The 22,312-nt window shown below is 37.5% G+C and overlaps 1 protein-coding gene and 1 non-coding gene across 2 annotated transcripts in view; both read right to left on the reverse strand.

Annotated features, from left to right (window-relative positions):
• The window catches only part of RAB10 (RAB10, member RAS oncogene family), a 64,997-nt gene that overhangs the window by 37,067 nt on the left and 5,618 nt on the right, over positions 1 to 22,312 (reverse strand). The window lies entirely within an intron of this gene.
• TRNAR-CCU (transfer RNA arginine (anticodon CCU)) lies at positions 13,942 to 14,014 on the reverse strand. The gene has a single exon. It is a non-coding gene; the product is annotated as a tRNA-Arg (tRNA).

The following is a 22,312-nucleotide window of genomic DNA, read 5'->3' on the forward strand; positions in this document are numbered from 1 at the left end:
TAAAGAATCTGTCTGTAATGTGGGAGACCTGGGTTTGATCCCTGGGTCGGGAAGATCCGCTGGAGAAGGGAACAGCTACCCATGGACTACAGAATTCTCCAGTATTCTGGCCTGGAGAATTCCATGGACTGTATAGTCCATGAGGTCGCAAAGAGTCAGATACAACTGAGCGACTTTCAATGTATTTTAAAATATATAAACTCATAAATAATATGTTTACAAAAAATAATTATATTCTCCAATACAAAAATAAACGGCGAAGAGTGGCATGATTTTATAGTTGTGTAACTTTAATGTCCAGCTTAATAGACCACAATTTTCATATTTACTTTGGCATTCAGTCTGTTGCAATTCACCGCTTTGACTGAAACATAAGAGGAATATGAAGTATAAAAGAAAGCCTAGATGCATGAAGGTATGTAGTTGGAAAAAGGAGGACCACTTTAAGAGCCTATTCAGATCATCCTAAATATTTTTCTTTGACATAAGAAAGCTCACCAAGCTGTACTTTTTAAAGATTAGTTGCAATGTGGAACCTAAAATCATAATGAGTTTTTCATATTCTATTACATTAAATCCATCAATTACTTTACACTCTTAGTGGATCTTTTTATCCTTGCATGATTTTATAACATCATTTGGAAAACATTAGTTCATTAAGCTACACAGTCCTTCCAAATGTTGACACATCTCATTACACAATATGAAAAAAATTATTTGCTAATATTACCATGGACCTCATCAAGAGAATCTCGAAGAACTGGAAAGCTGTCAAGTTCATGGAAGCAGACCCAAGTTTTCCAAAATTCTAATTTTCATTTAAAAGCATAAATTTTTCGTTGGCAACAAATACTATCATTTCATTCATTTGAGAAAGTGTCTGCCAAATACTCAAGTCTGAATAACCACAGGATGCCAGTTGTTCTTTCAAGGATAAATGGGAGTTTCTCAAAAAAAAAAAAAAAAAGTGGCCAATTTAAACAATGTCACAAGTGCTTTTCCTTCAAACAACCATCACAATTACAGAATGAGGCAGAAGTATTTTATATTTACTTCCCATTTGTGCTCATGGGTCAAGATACCTAAAATTTCTTTCAGCTTCATCAAGGACATTCTTAGTGAAATTAAGCTTTGTTTTCTCCTATGAGTTCATGGTGGTGAAGAATACAATACTAACAAGTCCAGCTTGGTGCCACTGTCCTGATTCATACAAAGACCAGCGATTTTATACAAAATGATAAACTTTACAATTTACCATGATGAAAAATGGCAAATAACATCTTGAAATTAATATAAAAACAGTTTTGACTTTCTGGTCAAAAAAGATCCCCAGGTGGGGTCTGTGAAGATCCAAATTTTGAGAACCACAGAGGTACACTAACTAACATATGTTGATAGTCTACATGCCATAAGATGTTAGAATTTTATTTTATTTGCTCCTTCCAACACTCTTGCAAGATTTTTTTTTTTTCTTAACAGATGAGAAAATATAGGTAGAGTAAAAAAAAAAATCCCAATGTTTCTAATTGCAAAGCTTTCTATTCCCATGTTTAAGACCTGGCTCTGATATAGTTGACATATTATCAAGGTCATTTAACTTTGCTTCACACATGTGAAATGTAATAGTAACCTACCTTGCCCTCTTCAGAGCATTGCACAAGGCTCATAAGAAGGAAAGTAGGAGTACTCCAAAATGTTTGCTGAACTATATTAAGTATTATGAAATAAAAACCAATTCTAAAAAGGAAAAAAAATTCTGGAAGTTCAAAAAGAGGTATAGTCACTCCATTAAATGATTGTGAAAATGTAATGATTTTTAAAACAGTTTAAAACACACACACACAGATAAAACCAGACTTAACAGTGTTTTGCTAAGATCACAATTTCGTGATTTAATCTATTCCCCACCATGTCTACTGCACTCTAGCCTACAAGCAAGCTCAAATTTCTGAACTTTCCAGAAGAGCCAAAAGCATTTTTGAAAAGGCCAGAAGTGAAACAGAAAAAAAGAAACTTAAAGCTGAGAAACACAAACTTACATGGTAAAGCTAGGCCTAAAAAGTTTCAAATCTAAGGAGCCCAATCATTAAAATCAAGAAGCTCTCACAGAATATTTATAGCTGTCCATCCTTTATGGTTCAATATAACAGGCAATCAAAGATAAAGAGAAATCAAAGACTAACACACATGGAAATACAATGCTCCAAAACCAAGACTGTTACCAATTTTTAAACTTCTTGCTATCTAAGACATTAATATCTTCAAGATACGCCTTAAAAGTTTAAATTATAGGAAAACATAAATCTGAGATGCTGGAACACTGTAATCCAACAGTTCCAAAGACAGTTAGGATTATCTTTTTTAAATACAAAGGCCAAGATGCAGTTTACTGACATCAACTAGACAGGTGCTTGCTACTGGTGACAGGACCATTAGCTTCAATCACAGTTCTGCTGTGGTAAATTTAAACTACTTCTATTAAAGTCAATTTGGGGGCCATAAAAATTTCAAAGCATCTCAATGTCTAGAGAGGAAAAAGAGGCTGCCATTAGACACTAAGAATGCATTAACAGCTCTAATTTTTTAAAAAATATATGAGACTATAGATGTAACAGGCATAAGGCAAATCAGAAATTCTTAAATTTAAAATACAAAGAGGTGCCTCAGTAGTCCCATCCCCTAGCTACACTGTACTGTATTCTCTCTCAACAATGAATCATCTGTGTGGAATGATACACTACTGCTCTGCAAAAAACTTTTATTAAATAAAAAGAAAATAAATAAAACATACATACAACTCTTTTCTCTGACTTCTACCGAAGAGGTATGAGATATCTTTAAGTTTGTTTAACTGGCTTTAATTAAGCCTTGCCCACAGAGTCTGAGAAAATGACTCAGCAAGACTCAGCCCATATGTTAACTAGAGTTAAGTGATTAACACAATTAAATTAAACACACATTTCTCTAACACGCCCAATTTACAGATAAAGAGGCTCAAAGGTTAAATTACTTGCTTAAGCTCACAAAGAAAATTAACCATGATTAAAATTCTGTCCCCTGGCTCAGTATCTGTCACACGTATTTGGGCACTAAAAGATCGCTTCTCAAAAACTAAAAGCTCAGTGTCACAGTCACCAACAGGCATTTTCATATATACACTCTTATGATCCTTGAAGATTAAATTACTCAATATACAAGTAAGAATTTAAATACACCTTTGATAAATCTTCACTAGAAAAGTTCAACTCCAATCCATTCTGCATAGTCTGAACCAACCACCATTTAAAAATTTTAATCTAACCATGTCACACAGCTGCTTAGACTTTCAATGTAATTCAAATTGTCAGTATGGACTAGCCGACTCTGGGTGATCAGGCCAGCACCTCCACTCCAACAGCTACTGCTTCTGCTCCCCTTACCCGACTCAGCCCTGCAGCACACGCCTTTCAGTTCTTGGAACTAGATAAGCTCTTTTACTCACCAAGGACCTTTCCCTGACTATTTCCTCTGTTGAAAATGTTCTTCCTTCTCTCCTCATTCTTTTCTCCTAACTTCAAATAATATCTCAGATATCATCATAAATTCCAGTTCCTCAGGACAGAATTCCATGAGCCACCTCCCCATTCTCTGATTTATTCTGATTTCACAACATATTTTCTATTCACAGTAACTATTTAATTAGAGAAATATTCTGGTTGGTGTTTCTGTTTGATGCATATGTTTCACCCTCACCAAACTACTCCAAGTATGGTGATCACTAAGTCTGTTTGACCAGAGGAGTCTTCATTTGCAATGTTTACCAAAATTTTATGTTCAAATTTACTGTCTCAGACTCCACATTTTAAACAAACCTGCATTAAAGTAACTGGAGAGTTTGGCAGACTGGTAACTAATTTCTGCCAATGTCCTACCAAGTAGTTATGTGAGGCAAATGTTCAGTGCAAACAGTTACCACTTTTTAACACATGGTTACATCTAAAAAGATGACCAGAGATAACCTGTTGCTCTTTTCCAACCCTTTACAAATGTAAAATAACTGACATTTCCCTTTCCAGCAAAGCAAGCTGATATCAAGCATAATAAAAGGCAGCCAGTTCCCTCTGATTTTTTGGGTTTTTTGACTTCTTACGCAGCTTGAGAGATCTTAGTTCCCAGACCAAGGACTGAACCCTGGGCCACTGCAGGTACCAATGGGTCGCCTGGGAAGTCCCCAATTCCCTCTGGTTTTAACAGATGCTGGAAAGAGAATGTTTGAAGCTGTGGCCTCGAAATGCAATAAGTTATCAGGTCACCAGTCAGTGGAATAAATGGGAAATATGGAAAATTACTGGGTTGGTCAAAAAGTTCCTTTGGCTTTTAAGTAAAAATAAAAGACATTTTTCATATTCACCAAGAGCTTTATTGAACAACATATTCACCGTTTTGTTCTAGCACCTGCCATTTTCCAGACAACTTCATAATTCCATCTTCCCAAAACTTTTTACCTTTTTGAGCAAAGAACTCTTTCAGGTACGTTTTACAATATTCCAAGGAACTGAAATTTTTTCCATTAAGAGAACTCTGTAAAGACCGAAGTAAATGGAAATCCAAAAGTGCAATGTCTGGTGAATATGGCAGATGAATCAACTTCCCAGCTGATCTATAACAGTTTTTGCCTGGTTATCAAAGAAACATGCAGTCTTGCATTATCTGATGGAAGACTATGTGTTTCCTGCTGACTACTTCCCAATGTTTTTAGTTGAGTGCTGCTTTCAGGTGGTGTAGATGGGAGGAGTACCTGTTGGAACAAATCTCATGGTCTTCCAGGAGATATAATAGAAGACACCCTTCCAGTCATACCAAATACACAACATCACTTCTTTGGATGAAGACCAGCCTTGGTATGAAGGGTCATCCGTTTATGTCACTTGCCCCACTGGTCTCTTTTGTTCCACATTATTACATAGAATCCACTTGTCATGGACCATCACAATATGTTTTAAAAATGGAACAGTTTCATTACATTTAAGCAGAAAATCACATGTAGAAATATAGTCAAAAAAGGTTTTTTTTGAGTAACTTATGTGGAACCCAAACATCAAAATGATTCACATAACCAAGCTGGTGCAAATGGTCTTCAACACTTGAATTGGCTATTTTGAGTATGTTGGTCTACCTCTCTGTATGGTTTAATGTAAACTGTTCTCAATTAATCTCTCGATTTGCTCGCTATCAACTTCAACTGGTCTACCCAACCGTGGAGCACTGTCCAGCAACAAATCTCCAGCACAATACTTTGCAAACCACCTTTGACAGGTTGTCACAGCACTTTCTCCACACACTGCACAAATCTTTTTTGCCTTTCAGTTCCGTTTTTACCTTTCTTGAAATAATAAAGTATAATACACTGAAAATGCTGCTTTTTCTTCCATCCTCAGTATTGGTTACACAAAAACTCACCAACTTTGTAACTTTTTTTTAAGGCACACTGATGTGATAGCTATCACAACAGAATCTATCAAAATTGTTTCAAATAAAGTTAAAGACAACTAAGTGCTACTAGAGCCATCTTATGGAAAAAACTGAACAAACTTTTTGGCCAAGCTAATATATATGTATGTGAAATTATTTTAAAAAGTATTCAGAATAAAAATGCTTTCACTATGATAATTTTATCATTTATTATAGTTTATATCTACAACCAAACTATATTCTGCAGTAAGCCCTTCAGGCAGCAACTCAGAAAAAGTTCATGTTTAAAGTGTTAACACTGACAAAAAGTAACAAGTCTAAAGCATCATCAGCATTTAATTCAAAAGGCAGCAGTTACTTAAGACTGTGTCCAAAGATGACAAGAACACATGAAGCTAAAAAAGATGCCATCACAAAACATTTTGTGACACATCAGTTCAGTTCAGTCATTCAGTCGTGTCCAACTCTTTGCGACCCCATGAATCACAGCACACCAGGCCTCCCTGTCCATTACCAACTCCCGGAGTTTACTCAAACTCATGTCCATCGAGTCAGTGATGCCATCCAGCCATCTCATCCTCTGTCGTCCCCTTCTCCTCCTGCCCCCAATCCCTCTCAGCATCAGGGTCTTTTCCAATGAGTCAACTCTTTGCATGAGGTGGCCAAAGTACTGGAGTTTCAGCTTCAGCATCAGTCCTTCCAATGAACACTCAGGACTGATCTCCTTCAGGATGGACTGGTTGGATCCCCTTGCAGTCCAAGGGACTCTCAAGAGTCTTCTCCAACACCACAGTTCAAAAGCATCAATTTTTCAGTGCTCAGCTTTCTTCACAGTCCAACTCTCACATCCATACATGACCACTGGAAAAAACATAGCCTTGACAAGACGGACCTATGTTGGCAAAGTAATGTCTCTGCTTTCTAATATGCTATCTAGGTTGGTCATGACTTTCCTTCCAAGGAGTAAGCGTCTTTTAGTTTCACGGCTACAATCACCATCTGCAGTGATTTTGGAGCCCCCCAAAATAAAGTCTGACACTGTTTCCCCATCTATTTCCCATGAAGTGATGGGACCAGATGTCACGATCTTAGTAGTTTAGGTCAAATGAGAGTTCCTCTAAATTTTTGTTTTTTTTTTCAATTTCTTCTCACTCAAAAACTCAGTAATTACTAATCTGTTGGCTTCATTAGCAGAATAACTTGACAAAAAGATAGTCATGCTTCAAATAGGGAAAATCATCACCCCATTAATGGCATGTTTTCCTTCACCCAATTTATGGAATCAAAATTAAGCTTTCAGCACTTAAAATAATACCGCAATTTGAAAATTACATGTAAGAGGACAGTTACATGAACACCAAGGCAAAATGGTTATTTATACTTCTATAAATTTTAAAAATATTTTCAAAGTCCCAGGGTCTTTACAAGTGCTATCTAAAAACACCAAGTAAGCCTTTCTGTGGGCAACAAACAGGAACAGAAAACACTTTAAGGCACATGATAAAAGACTGGGGACTTTCTAAGGAAGTTTTGTTTCACAACTGGACTCAACATGAGAACATGAGAATAGAACTTGAGGGACTACTGCTTGTACCATTCTTCCATTTACCAGGTAAACCACCCCCCATAAAGTTTTGTGGGTAAATATTAAGAAGAATAAAGCTTTGGGGAACTTCCCTGATGGTCCGGTGGTTAAGAATTCACCTTCCGATGCAGGGAACACAGGTTTGGTCCCTGGTTGGGGAACTAAGATCCCACAAGCCACATGGTACAGTCATAATAATAACATAAAAAGGAAAGAGAAAAAGAGTTTTCAGCAACCCAAAATGTTAACAACTGATTCATTCATGGATCAACCAACAAGTAAAATGCTATTAAAAAATAAGATAGTTCCACAGTCTCATAGCACAATCCCTACCCACGGTGTGTTAATTACAAAGGGGGAAAATACCTTTAGTGGAGAAACCCGGCAGGTTCCATCTTACCCAAGGGCTCACACTTAGCATCTCCAATGATAGGACAAAATAACATTATGCTCTGAGATGTGATGCAATGAGAAAGACACATCACCTAAGCAGCACTTTGCCAAAATGTTTAATTTTAATCTAATCATGAGGAAAAAATAAAAATATTTTCACTCAGTCATGTCTGACTATGACCCCATGGACTATATAGTCTGCCAGGCTCCTGTCCATGGAATTCTCCAGGCAAGAATTACTGGAAAGGGTTGCCATTTCCTTCTCCAGGGGATCTTCCCAACCCAAGGGTCTCCTGCATTGCAAACGGACTCCTTACCATCTGAACCACCAAGGAAGCAAACCCAAAATGTGAGACATTTTCTTAATAAAATATTTAGACCCACAGAAAAAGGTCAATGTGAGGATCTGATTTGTTCTAGATTAAAAAAAACAAAGAGACTAAGACAACTAAATTCATAATCCTGAATTGGACTCTGGACACCTCCACCACCAACCTCCCCCCACCCAAAGAGGCAAAAACCTTGAGGAAATATGAGTAAGAGCAAAGAGTCAGACCTAGCTGGCGACTAAACAACAACAAATATTAAATTTCTTGAGTGTAATTATGATATTGTAGTTATATGAGAGAACATTCTTGTTTTGAGGGGATACAAACTGGAGTATTTAGGGATGAAGTGACATGGTATCTAGAGCTTACTTTCAAATTCTCAAATGGTCTAGCAAAAAAAAAAAAAAAGAAAGAAATACAAATGGTATGAGTGCACAAATGCAGCAAAATGTTAATAATCAGAAAATCTACATGAAGGATATATATGTGAATAGATACATCACCTTTCCAAATTTTCAATGCATTTGAAAATTTTCAAAGTAAAAAGCTGGAAGGGAAAAAGACGTAAGGAAGAAACTCCCTTTTCCTCTGGATTGCTATGACTCAGTATGTCTGGAGCCTAAACTGCTGCAGTAAACTCCATGCCAAGAGAGCTAGCTGGAGGACAATCTGAGTGGCAGGATGGAAAGAGAACCTGGGTTATTGGTGAGGCTCGGTTGTGCTGTTGTTCAATCACTAAGTCTTGTCTGACTTTGCAACCTCAGGGACTGCATCATGCCAGGCTTCCCTGTCCTTCACTATCCCCGAGAGTTTGCTCAAATTCATGCCCATTGAATCAGTGATGCGAGCTAACCATCTCATCCTCCGCTGCCCCTTCTCCTGCCCTCATTCTTTCCCAGCATCAGAGTCTTTTCCAGTGAGTCAGCTCTTCACATCAGGTGGCCAAAGACTGGAGTTTCAGCACCAGTCCTTCCAACGAATATTCAGGGTTGATTTCCTTTAGGATTGACTGGTTTGATCTCCTTGCAGAAGGGACTCTTCAAGAGGCTTCTCCAACACCACAGTTCCAAAGCATCAAATTCTTCAGCACTCAGCCTTCTTCAGGGTCCAACTCTCAGATCTGTACAGGACTAATGGAAGAACCACTGCTTTGACTATACAGACCTTTGTCAGCAAAGTGATGTCTCTGCTTTTTCAAGTTGTCTAGGTTTGTCCTAGCTTTCCTTCCAAGGAGCAGGGTCTTTTAGTATCATGGCTGCAGACACAGTCTGCAGTGATTTTGGAGCCCCATAAAACCTGTCACTGCTTCCACTTTTTCCCCATCTATTTGCCATGAAGTGATGGGACCGGATGCCATGATCTTAGTTTTTTGAATGCTGAGTTTTGTGGGTTTTTTGTTTTTTTTTTTGAATGCTGAGTTTTGTGGGTTTTTTGTTTTTTTTTTTTTAATGCTGAGTTTTAAAGCAGCCGTTTACCTCTCCTCTTTCACCCTCATCAAGAGGTTCTGGTTGCTGAGCATTTAATAAACTAACCCTAGAAGTAACACATGCTCAAACATTTTGCTCTGGTTTACGGTCAGCTGGGTTTGGGGGGTGGTGGCAGGGGAAAGCAAAAAGCTGTCACTTCCTAACACATAAATGTATTGAAAAACAGTATTGCCATCAAAATTACATTGAGGGTGAGGAGCAAAGAATGGACTCCAAAGAAAAGGGACATCACAGTACTTATCCTTTCTATGTTATACATTCTTATGTGTTTAGTGGCTCAAGTCGCATCTGACTCTTTGTGACCCTATGGACTATGGCCTGCCAGGCTCCTCTGTCCATGGAATCTTCTAGGCAAGAACACGAGCAGGTTGCCATTTCCTACTCCAGGCACTGTTCCAGACCCAGGGACTTGGGTTCAACCCCTGGTTTTGGAACTACGACTCCACATGCCAGAAGGCAACTAAGCCCAAACCCTGCAACTAGTGAGCCCGCACGCTCCACAAACAAGAGAAGACCCTCAGACACACAGAAACTAGACAAAGTCCACAATAAAGACCTTTCACAGTCAGAATTTTTTTAGAAAATTTTACAAATAAAGGGGTATGATGTTTGATGTTGGGAAGATCAATGGATACTTACAATTATCAACAGAAGGGATACACGCAGGAAAAAATTGCAGCTGAGAGAGCAAATCAAACTCTGTTTCTAAAATTACATCTAGTCTGTAAGTGAATGAAAGCTCTGAAAGTGTTAAAAGTTGTTGAGTCGTTATCGGACTCTTCAACTCCATGCCACTGTAATTCTCCAGCAAGAATACTGAAGTGGGCAGCCATTCCCTTCTACAGGAGACTTTCCAGACCCAGAGAACCCGGGTCTCCTGCACTGTGGGCAGATTCTTATCATCTGAGCCATCAAGGAAACTCAGTCTGTTTATAACTACCACAAAATTATGTATTCAAAGAAATCACTCTTGAAGAAGAGATTTTAAATAATTTTACTCTTTTAAAAGTCTGTATTTCCAGGTTCTCTGATATAATGTACTGGAAAGAATATGAGCTTGAGTCTGAGGGTCCTGGATTAATAATTCTGGTTTCACCACTTACTAGCTAGCTGTATGACCTTCTTGGCTCAATGACCTTATGTTCCTAATCCTCAATTTTCTGATTAGCAAAATGGGGATATACAAATTTCCTCAGAGGATTACTGTAAGAATGAACTGAAATAACATACAGGCATACCTCGTTTTATTGCATTTCACTTTACTGTGCTTCAAAGACACTGTTCATTTTTACAAATTGAAGAGTTTGTAGAAACCCTGCATCAAGCAAGTCTACTGGCATTTTTCCAACATGCTGTGTACATGCATGGCCTTTAAAAAAAAAAATCATCCACTGAAAACAGATCATGGCAGTTATGAGAAAACTTAACTGACAAGAGCAAGGAGGATAAGCCAAGCTGTAATAGTACTCCATGATGCATTTCAAAATTTACAAAACAACATATGCACAACTGTATTGCATATATCATGCAATACCAGGCAGACATATTGACACCCCTGCTTTCAGGAAGATGTGTAAAACACATCTTCCTGAAATAAGAAAAAATTAACAAAATTTTTAAACCATTTACTCTTGAAGATAAGTCAGCTGTAATGTTTTCCTTAATATTAATGTTTCAAGACCTCCACTTCTTTCTAACCACTCATTTCCATCAACCAACGAATTTCACCTTCTAGCACATGCTAACTGAAATTTGAAAACACAGTTCCCTAAAAAATTCTCACTCGACTGAAACAAATTTGAACTCAGTAAATTTCCTAAAATTCAATAGAAGATCAGGAAACAGGCAAAATGTTTGAAGGAACAGTCCATCCAGCAGAAATAGTCTTATGGAGCTAAAGTTTCCAAGGGAGACTGAATGCCAACGATGAGAATATTACCTGAGACTGAGGAAAGTTCTGAAACGGTAAACTGTGCTTAACTAAATCACTGCTGGAGTTGAAATCACCATTTAATAGGGAGACCACAACTTACAGCGAAGAGCGAGAGCATTCCTCACCAATGACTCAAACAGTGCCTGCTAAAAAGCATAACCTAGAAAAAAAGTGAAAGTCAGCTCAAGAAAATATGTGTTGGGGTCTAAGGAAATTTGAAATTACTTGTTTGTTTTTTAAAGTCCTATAATCTGTGGCACCTACATATAGACATCTTAATAAAGAAAATTTTTCAGAAAAGAAATTGAAAAAAATTAGAGGTGGAAGTCATGTTATTATAGTATAGAAATTGTTATACTGAATTTATAGTTTATAAATACAAATTTATAGTTATATTGAACTTATCAGGTTAACACTGAATTATTTTTATTCCCTTAAGCACACATTAACCATTAGTCACATATACAAGGAAAAAACCCACATGTTGCTTATACCTGTTATATAATACTTTAATTATAATATCTTACTGTACAGACAAATACAAACTTCTAAACCCTGTCTGACTTATCCAAAAAGCCCACTATTACCAAGGGAGTCATATTAAGAGCATGGCTGACTTCCTGAAAGTCCATCATAGATGTTAACTATAAGCTAGTTTCATTAAGATGCTCTTTATGGTCCTGACATTCACACATCTGTGCAAACCCTTCTTGAATCCATGTAAAACAGAGAAATTATTTCTGTAAATGTTTCATTCAATATGGGGGGGAAAAAAAATCCTTATATTTATCCCCTGAACTAGTTCACTCACATTTTAAAAGATAACCCTTCAACAATCCTAATACTTGAGAGTTAGTGAATAAATCTCAAATTTACCTCATCTAGACTCATAATTTTGTTTGGATTATATTCGTCCTCAGGCTTCACTTTTCCATCAATGCATCCCAATTTCTTAAAAAAATTTAATACAAGAAATAATTTCACGATATTATAATGAATCATTCATCTACTGTATAAAAACTATTTCACAAAAGTTAAACTCTGATTAGGCATACATAAGGCACAAAAGCTCATTTTTTTTAATGTCTCCAAAATATATCAAAGTTTCTACCTTGACAAAGACAAATGAAAATAAAAGAACTTCTTCTCGGGAATTCCCTAGCAGTTCAATGGTGGGTAGGACTTGGTGCTTTCACCTGAGGCCTGCTGAGGCCCAGGTTCAATCCCTGGTCAAGGAACTAAGATCCAGAAGATCCAGCAAGCCATGTGGGTTGCCCAAAAAATAAAAAAAGAACGCCTTCTCATTGGCCATAATCATCAATTCACAAATCTGAAACTGTAGGGACTTCCCTGGTTGTCCAACGGCTCAGTTCAGTTCAGTTGTTCAATAGTGTCCGACTCTGCGACCCCATGAACTGCAGCACGCCAGGCATCCAATGGCTAAGACTCCTCAATTCCAAGCTTACAAAGTTATGTTTGCTATACCTCAAGAAAGAAAAAATTTTTTCTTAAGATGTAGAATTACATAACTTTGTAAGATAAGACAACAAAACAGAAAAATGAGGTGTCTTAAAGGGCATAAAGCTTGTATTTCCCACAAATATAAAATGTCTTTTAAAAAAAAATGTCTTAGAAGAGCAGCAAAGATACTGAAAATCATATTCTAACTTCAGGTGCTGAGAAAGTAGTGTTATAGTGGTGCACTTTTCAAAATTCTCCACTATAGCTGAACCTCCACAAAGACAGGCTTGTAATTTAATTTTCTACTTTATTTTTGAAAAGTGACTATGTTCCTCTTGACATACAGATTTTCAATCTATTTTGAATCAGACACCACATCATATATAAAATAAACTCTCTAAAGAGACATAAAAGCAAATGCTGTAAAATATTGGCAATTGGTGACTCTAAGGAAGGATATAAAGGGGTTCATGACAGCAAATATCTTTTCTGTAGGTCTGACATTTTCCAAAAGAATAAAGTTTTTGGAACTCTTACTTAAGCAAAGAGCTGACATTTGAACAATCATTTTGATTTACATTTACCTTTCACAGCACTCTTGGAGAAGGAAATGGCAGTCCACTCCCGTATTCTTGCCTGGAAAATCCTATGGACACAGGAGCCTGGCAGGTTACAGTCCATGGGGTCGCAAAGAGTCAGACATGACTGAGTGACTTCACTTCTTCCATAGCACTCTAGCCCATTTATTACCCTGAGTATATATCCCCACACACGAAAATATGCAGAGACATACTACTGGATTTTTAAAAATTCACACATATCCTTTAATGTCTAATTTAAGGAAGGCAAAGGCATTTTATTAAGACTAAGAATATATAAAGAGGTAAAATAACTCAATACTCACACTGTGAAGGGACAAATGTTTAACAGTAGGTTTCAAACCAGCTAAAAATCAAGAGGGTGATACCTTATCATTCAAAGCCAAGTGCTACAGTATATAGGACACACTGCAATCCTCTGGCAGATTATGAGTTTGCTGAATCATTTGTTAGTATTTTATAAAACAGTATATACGTCAAGAGCAAAAGACTGAAATTGAAGTCTACAGTCATATTCTGTTCAAAAAGCAAAAAATACTTTTTCCCCTCCTCAAGTAAATCAACCAAGATTATATTATATATCTTAAAATATATATATATTACACATCTAAATTAAAGCTCTTTCCTTTTCTTTTAAATTTATTTAGCTGCACTGGGTCTCAGCTGAAGCATGTGAACTCTCAGTGTGGCACACGGGATCTAGTTCTCTGACCAGGAATTGAACCTGGGCCTCCTGCAGTAGGAGTGCAGAGTCTCAGCCACTGGACCACCAGAGAAGTTCCAAAAGCTCTTTCAGCTGCTGTGAATTGCTGATTCCCTACTACATTTATCTATTTTAAATAACAAAAATACCTGTATTTTGATACAGACTGGATATTTATAAAAACAGTAGCAAAGTTATCATTCATCCCTAATTCTACTGAATGTTATCCATTAAAAAGTGGAACTGAAAATCATTTGGAGTCAAAAATTACTTCAAATTCCAGTTAAACTAGAGGAGAAAGATCTTTCTCATACCTTCTCTCCAAAGTCACACCAAAACATTAAGGGAAAAAATATAAATAGCTTACCTTGATTTCAATAATAGACACTGTAACTAACCACAACAGATGAAGAAGTTTACGACCTTAGAACCCACTGAAGAAAATACCAATGAGGAGCAAGCCAATAGGAGGTATCAGGTACCAGACAGAAAGTGAAAGAGAAAAATCACTCAGCTGTGTCTGACTGTTTGAGACCCCACGGGCTATACCATCCACCGAATTCTCCAGGCCATAATACTGGGGTGGGTAGCTGTTCCCTTCTCCAGGGGATTTTCCCAACCCAGGGATTGAACCCAGGTATCCCACATTGCACGCAGATTCTTTACCAGCTGAGCCACCAGGAAAGCCCAACAGAAAGTGAGGGCCTGATTAAAGGTTTATAAAGACAGCCTCCATTTCACATAACCAGATAGTACCACTCCACTTATAGCACAAGACTAAAGGTTTATTCTCTAGAAAATCTGAAACTGACATACTCTGAATTTAAAAACAAGAAGTCCACTGGAGTGTGGAGATGAAACTAAAACCAGGGAGATTAAAAAGCCCCACCCATTCTCACAAAGCTCACAAACATCTTTCAACCACTCCTTTTTTTGGCATTTAAAAACAAAACTGTATTGAAGTATATAGCTGGTTCAATGACCCATTCTCAATTATGAATGTATACCTTGAAACCACCAATCATTAGCAAAAGGCCTATAAAATAAAATATAGAATAAAACAAACATGGGGGTAGGGGGCAGAGGGTAAGCATGGAAAACTTGAAGGAAAAGAGTCAAGAAATAAAATGTCGAATAAGCTATCTTCCAAAAAAGTTACTGTATTTATAAAACAAAAACAGAATACTTAAAAAACAAATTTTAAGGAATAAACAACAAGAAGCACTAGAAATTTAAATACATTACAGCTGAAATAAAGTCTTCAGTAGAGAAGTTAAAAGATAAAGTCAAAAAGGTCTCCCAGGAAGAATGAATTAGCAAGGTTGAAAACAGAAAATTATATGATCAATTAGGAAGTCCAACATCCAACTAAAAACAGAAAATAAAAAGAAGAAAATCACAGGAGAGGGAAAAAGCAAGAAAACTTGAAGTTAAGGGCCTGGAAAGACCCACCAAATATTAAGAAGGATGGATTTATCTGAAAAAAACAAAAGACCCACCCACTGAGGTACGTAACCTGTTACCAACAATTCAAAACACTGAAAAAACCTAAAACTCTGCAGAGATAAACCAGACCAGAAATAATGGGTAAAAAAATCAGAATGGTATTGGACTTGCCAGCAACATCAGAAAGGAACCAAAAGACAGATTTTCAATATGCTAATGAAAAATTATTTTCAAACCAGAATCCTAGGCCCTGTCAAACTTTCAATTGAGTCAAAGAATTCAGACATTGTCAAACATGGGTGGTTGTCTTAGGAGGCTTTAGAAATAGCTAAGAGAAGAGAAGTGAAAGGCAAGGGAGAAAGGTAAAGATATATCAAATTGAATGCAGAGTTCCAGACAATAACAAGGAGAGATAAGAAAGCCATCTTAAGAGAACAGGCAAAGAGAAAAACAATAGAATGCAAAAGACTAGTGATCTCTTCAAGAAAATTAGAAATACCAAAGGAAGACTTCATGCAAGGATGGGCATGATAAAGAATAGAACCAGTAAGGACCTAACAGAGGCAGAAGAGATTAAGAAAAGGTGGGAAGAATACACAGAAGAACTATACAAAAAAGGTCTTAAGTGACCTGGATAACCACGATGATGTGGTCACTCGCCTAGAGTGAGACGTCCTGGAGTGTCAAGTCAAGTGGGCCTTAGGAAGCAATACTACAAACAAAGCTAGTGAAGGTGATGGAATTCCAGGTGAGCATTCCAAATCCTAAAAGATGATGCTGTGAAAGTGCTGCGCTCAATATGTCCGAAAATTTGGAAAATTCAGCAGTGGCCACCGGACTGAAAAAGGCCAGTTTTCATTCCAATCCCAAAGAAGGACAATGTTCAATCTAATCTAACAAAGAATGTTCAATCTACCATACGACTGAAGTCATTTCACACACTAGCAAGGTAATGCTCAAAATCCTTCAAGCTAGACTTCAGCAGTACATGAACCTCTGAGAACTTTCAGATGTACAAACTGGGATTAGAAAAGGCAGAAATATCTGAGATCAAATTGTCAACATTCACTGGATCATAGAGAAAGCAAGGGAATTCCAGAAAAACATCTATTTCTGCTTCATCGACTTTATTTAAGCCGTTGATTTTGTGGATAGTAACAAACTGGAAAATTCTTCAAGAGACAGGAATACCAGACCACCTTACCTGTCTCCTGAGAAACCCGTATACAGGTCAAGAAGCAACAGTTAGAACCAGACATGGAACAGACTGGTTCAAAATCGGGAAAGGAGTATGTCAAGGCTGTATACTGCCACCCTGCTTATTTAACTTATCTGCAGAGTACATCATGCCAAATGCCAGGCTGGATGAATCACAAGCTAGAATCAATATTGCTGGAAAAGATATCAACAACCTCAGATATGTAGATGATACCACTATAATGGCAGAAAGTGAAGAGGAACTAAACAGCCTCTTGATGAAGGTGAAAGAGGAGAGTGAAAAAGCCGGCTTTAAAACTCAACATTCAAAAAACTAAGATCATGGCATCCGGTCTCATCACTTCATGGCAAGTAGAAAGGAAAAAAATGGAGAAGAGTGACAGATTTTATTTTCCTGGGCTCCAAAATCACTGTGGACAGTGACTGTAGCCATGATTATCAAAAGACCCTTGCTCCTTGGAAGGAAAGCTATGCAAACCTAGACATCATATTAAAAAAGTAGAGACATCACTTTGCTGACAAAGGTTTGTATAGTCAAAGTTATGGTTTTTCCAGTAGTCATGTACAGATATGAAGAGCTGGACCACGAATAAGGCTGAGTGCTGAAGATTGATGCTTTCAAATTGCAGTGCTGGAGAAGACTCTTGAGAGTCCCTTGGACTGCAAGAAGATCAAGCCAGTCAATTCTAAAGGAAATCAACCCTGAACATTCATTGGAAGAATTTATACTGAAGCTTCAATCCTTTGGCCACCTCATGTGAAGGGCCAACTCACAGGAAAAGACCCTAATGCTGGGAAAGATTGAGGGCAGGAGGCAAAGAGGGCGGCAGAGGGTGAGATGGTTGGACAGGATCACTGATTCAATGGACATGAGTTTGAGCAAACTCCTGGCACGCTGCAGTCCATGGGGTTGCAAAGAATCAGACACGACTTAGCAACTAAACAGGGACTTCCCTGGTGGCTCAGACAGTAAAGTGTCTGCCTACAATGCAGGAGACCTGGGTTCAATCCCTGGGTCGGGAAGATCTCCTGGAGAAGGAAATGGCAACCTACTCCAGTATTCTTGCCTGGAAAATCCCATGGACGGAGGAGCCTGCTAGGCTACAATCCATGGAGTCAGACATGACTGAGTGACTTCACCCACTCACTAGCGACTAAACAACAAATACGGGAATTCTCAAGACTTCCCTTGTGGTGCACTGGTTAACAATCTGCATTGCAATGCAAGGGACACAGGTTCGATCCCTGGTCAGGGAAGTAAGATCCCATATGCTGTGGAGCAACTAGGCCTGAGCGCCACAACTACTGAGCCCCCAAGCCACAACTGGAGAGTCCATGCACCACAAAGAAAGATCCTGCATGACAAAACAAAGATCTCTCGTGTTGTTGTTAGGACCCAACAAAGTTAAGTAAATACAAACAAACATGGGAAGTCTCAAAAAATTTCCTTTGCCATATACCCTTTTTCTAAGAAGCTACTATGACCCAAAGCAATAAAACAGCAGTCTCTCACATGAGAGATGCTAAGGGAACTGAAGCAGGAAGGAGAAAGATGTAGAAGAAAGAGGGGTATCCAGGAAAAAAACATGTATCAATAATCTCTAATGGTCTGTGCAGAAATTCATTTTGAGAGGTTGTTGGAAGATGTAGGAAGATTTGATAATGGGTACAGGAAATTAATCAAATAAAGAGAGTTTTTAACATCAGAGAAAAGGAAACAGAGTTGTAACAGACTATTTCATTTTAAAGGTAATATTCCCATGGGCATATTAATGTAACCACAGGGTATCAATTTAACAAAAAAATTGGGATAAAGAGTGGGATTATAAAAGATTAAATGTTTCATTTAATATTAAATTAGTAATTCAAAAGATGTCAATATAGCATATCTTTTGAAAAATAGCAATATTTAACAGAAGAGCTAGATGATACTTCTAAAGAACAGAACTAGAGAGGGGATGAGACAGGAGACTGCTAATTTTGTTACTATAAATCTTTTGGCAGTTTATTTAACTTCAAATATGTGTACATATCACTGATAAAAATTAATTTTAAAAATCTTTCAGAAAGCAAAGAATAAATTATTGTAAATAAGAGCCAATCACTAAATCAACTTTCAATCCCATAGCGTCATACAGGGCATGTTTCAAGCCTTCAGAACATCTGCATCAACTGACTGACTACACGAGACTTAAAAAAAAAAAAAGCCTGCACATTCAATAATGGTACTGGAGCAACTAGATACCATTATAAGCAAGATAAAAGAACCTCAACCTAAACTTCATACCATAATACAAAAAGTAACTCAAAATATATCATAGGCTCACATGTAAAACATAAACCTTTTATCAAACAAAAATGGAAAAAGATCTTCAGTGTCTAGAACCAGAGTTCTTAGACACCAAAACATGACCTATGAAAAAAAAAATTAATAAATTCAACCTCATCTAAATTTAAAATTTTTACTGTGTGAAAGCCCATGTGGGAACTTCCCTGGTGGTCCAGTGGTTAAGAATCTGCCTTCCAATACAGGGGACATGGGTTTGATCCATGGTCAGGGAACTAAGACCCCACGTGTCTCAGGGCATTTAACCCCATGTGCCACAACTACTAACCATGTATTAGTAGTTGAGAAGTAGGGAGAAGCCCATATGCCACAACTAACACCTGATGCAGCAAAATAAGTGAATAAATATAATCCACTACCCCCCACCCCCGCCAAGAAAAAAAAGGCCATAGGAAGAAGGAAAAAAACAAACTATGGAGACTGGAAGAAAATATTTGCAAAGCACATGTTCAACAATGGACTAGTACTTAAAATGTATAAGAACTTTCAAAACAGGAAAAAACAAACAAACAAAAAAAGGAACCAATCCAATCAAGAGAATGGGCAACTGACATGATCAGATATCTCAGCAGAGAATATAAAGACAGATGAGAACACATAAACAGTTTTCAACACCTCTGGCCATCAGAGAAATGCAAATTAAAACCACAGTGACATTACTACTACACACTTACCAGAATAGCTAAAATACAAAAGAGCACTACCACCAAATACTTTTGAAGATACAGAGAAACTAGATCACTCACAAACTACTGTGAGAATATAAAATAGTACAGTCACTCTAGAAAGAGTTTAGTATTCTTATGAAACTAAACAAGCAATTACCATACTGACCCAGTAACTGCACACTTGGGCAAATTATCCCTGAGAAATGAGCATTTATAATCATACAAAAACATCTACACAAAAATTTGTATCAGTTTTACTTACAACAGGCAAAAACCAGAATCAACTCAGGTGTTTCTCAATGGGTGAGTGGTTAAACAAACTGTAGGGAATGCATACCATGAAATACTACTCAACAGTAAAAGGAACTACTGGGGCACACAACTTGGATGAATCACCAAGGAATTACACCAACTGAATAAAAGCAAATCCCAAAACGTTACAACCTATTGATACCATTTATATTTGTGAATGACAAAATTTTATAAATGGAGAACAAATTTTTTTCTTTGGGGGGGGGGGGGTGGAACTGGGTATAGTTAAAAAAAACCCACGAAGAATCCTTGTCCCTTGGAACTGTTCAGTATCTTGACTGTGGTGGTGGCAAATGAACCTAAAAAAGTCACAAAACTGCAGAGAATTTAATATACACACACAAATGAGTACAAGTAAAACTAGAGAAATCTGAATAAGACTGGTGTGCTATGCCAGACAATATCCTGGTTGTGATACTATAGTTTCACAAAATGTTACCATTAGGAGAAACTGGGCAAAGTGCACAAGGGATCCTTCTGTATTATTTTCACAACTGCATGTGAATCTACAATTGCCTTAATAAAAACATCAATTTAAAAAAGCATGCATAAGCATTGCCATTGATATGAAAGAAACAAATCAACACTGCTCTCTGTTCTGATTTTGATACGTTGTACTTTTTGGGTCTCCAGAATAAGGTTTTTTTTTCCATTTTCTAATGTATTACAACCTTGGATGCTCTGTTTCTGGGTCATGCTGGAAACTTAAGTGTTCCATCACCAGTTGCTGTTTTCCTCAAAAATATGATTTTTCATCTCTGGAAAGAAGGATAAATATCAAGCAATCACTTTTGCTAAAGTATATGGTACTATCTTCAAACAAAAATTTATTTCTCATTTGAAATTCCCCTTCAGATGAGTTTTCTTCACCAAAATTTTATTCTAGTCATCATTTTAAATTCCTCTTCTTATAATCCAAATTGAAGAATTTATCCCACTAACCTCCAATATTCACCTCTTTGAAGGCAGCAAAACCTTTATAAGACTTTCAAGTCTTAAGGTTCACACAATGTTCTTAACACTGTCTATAGCTTTTACACTCTTCCTTTATGACTGAACCATCTCCATAAGCAGTGTTCCCATGAAGATTCTCTTAGATACACACAAACTTACATTTTTTTGCCAAATAATGGTCTCTTATTTGTAAATCAACACTCAAAAAGCCCCTATTTCTTTGTTAAACTGCTACCACAGAACTAACTGGGTAATTCTCTACTGCTAATTGAAACAGACTGCCAGTATTTCTATCATTTTTTCCTTTTTACAAACCAAACAGGAACATCAATCAGTACTTCCTTTGCCAATTCGTGTCTATTATACACCATAATGCAAAGAGCCAACTCACTGGAAAAAATCCTCGTATCTTTTGGAAAGATTGAGGGCAAGAAGAGAAGGGAGCGACAAAGGATGACATGGTCGGATGGCATCACCAACTCAAAGGACACGAGTGTGAGCAAACTCTAGGAGACACGTTAGCCTAACAGGGTTCATGGGGTCGTATAGAGTTGGACACAACTTAGTAACTGAAAAACAACAACATTATTAGTTCAGGTATGCCGTGTTATGCTTTGTTTGCAAAGGACAAGCACCCTGAACAGACCCCTTGATATTTGGTGCTGAGACCTGTTACTTTTCCAGTTCTGTCAAAACTACTGCAACTCCACTTTTCAAATACAAACTGATGAGTAGGAGAATGACCTTATCCTTAATTTTTTCAAACAAAACAACAAAATTCTCAGGATGAGAAACACAGTGACGAACAGGATTGTATCTGGATTTTAGTCAAAACTCTTTCCACTCATTAGTCACATAATCTTTCGGCTTCTCTGGTGGCTCAGATGGTAAAGAATCTGCCTGCAGTGCAGGAGACTGGGGTTGGATCTCTGAGTTGGGAAGATCCCCTCGAGAAGGGAATGGCTACCCACTCCAGTATCCTTTTCTGGAGAATTCCATGGACAGAGGAGCCCGGTGGCCTACAGTCCATGGGGTCGCAAAGAGTCAGACACAACTGGGTGACTGACACTTTCACTTTCTCACCTCATCAGTCTCAGTTTTCTGACTCTTAAAATTCACTGCAGAGTCCTTTCCTATATTAATATTCTAAGGAGTTCTATGGGGAGACACAAAACGAAAAGACAAACCTGCCTTTAGTATCTGAAATTACAGCCAGTGATACTAAGCATAAGAAAGTACCTTAAAGGATTCTCTTGACTCAATGACCCCCCCAGTTAACAGTAGCTTTCCCAAGAAACAGTGAAGGGGCTGTCTGAGATTAAATGCTCTCTTAGAGAGCTGTATCAACTGTCGAAAGGTGTTTTGGGGTTTGTTTGTTTTCTGTGGGGTTTTTTTGGTAGTAAAATATACTGAACATAAAATTGCC

This window comes from Odocoileus virginianus, chromosome 2 (assembly GCF_023699985.2).
Source record: "Odocoileus virginianus isolate 20LAN1187 ecotype Illinois chromosome 2, Ovbor_1.2, whole genome shotgun sequence".
In the NCBI taxonomy this organism is placed as follows: Eukaryota; Metazoa; Chordata; class Mammalia; order Artiodactyla; family Cervidae; genus Odocoileus; species Odocoileus virginianus.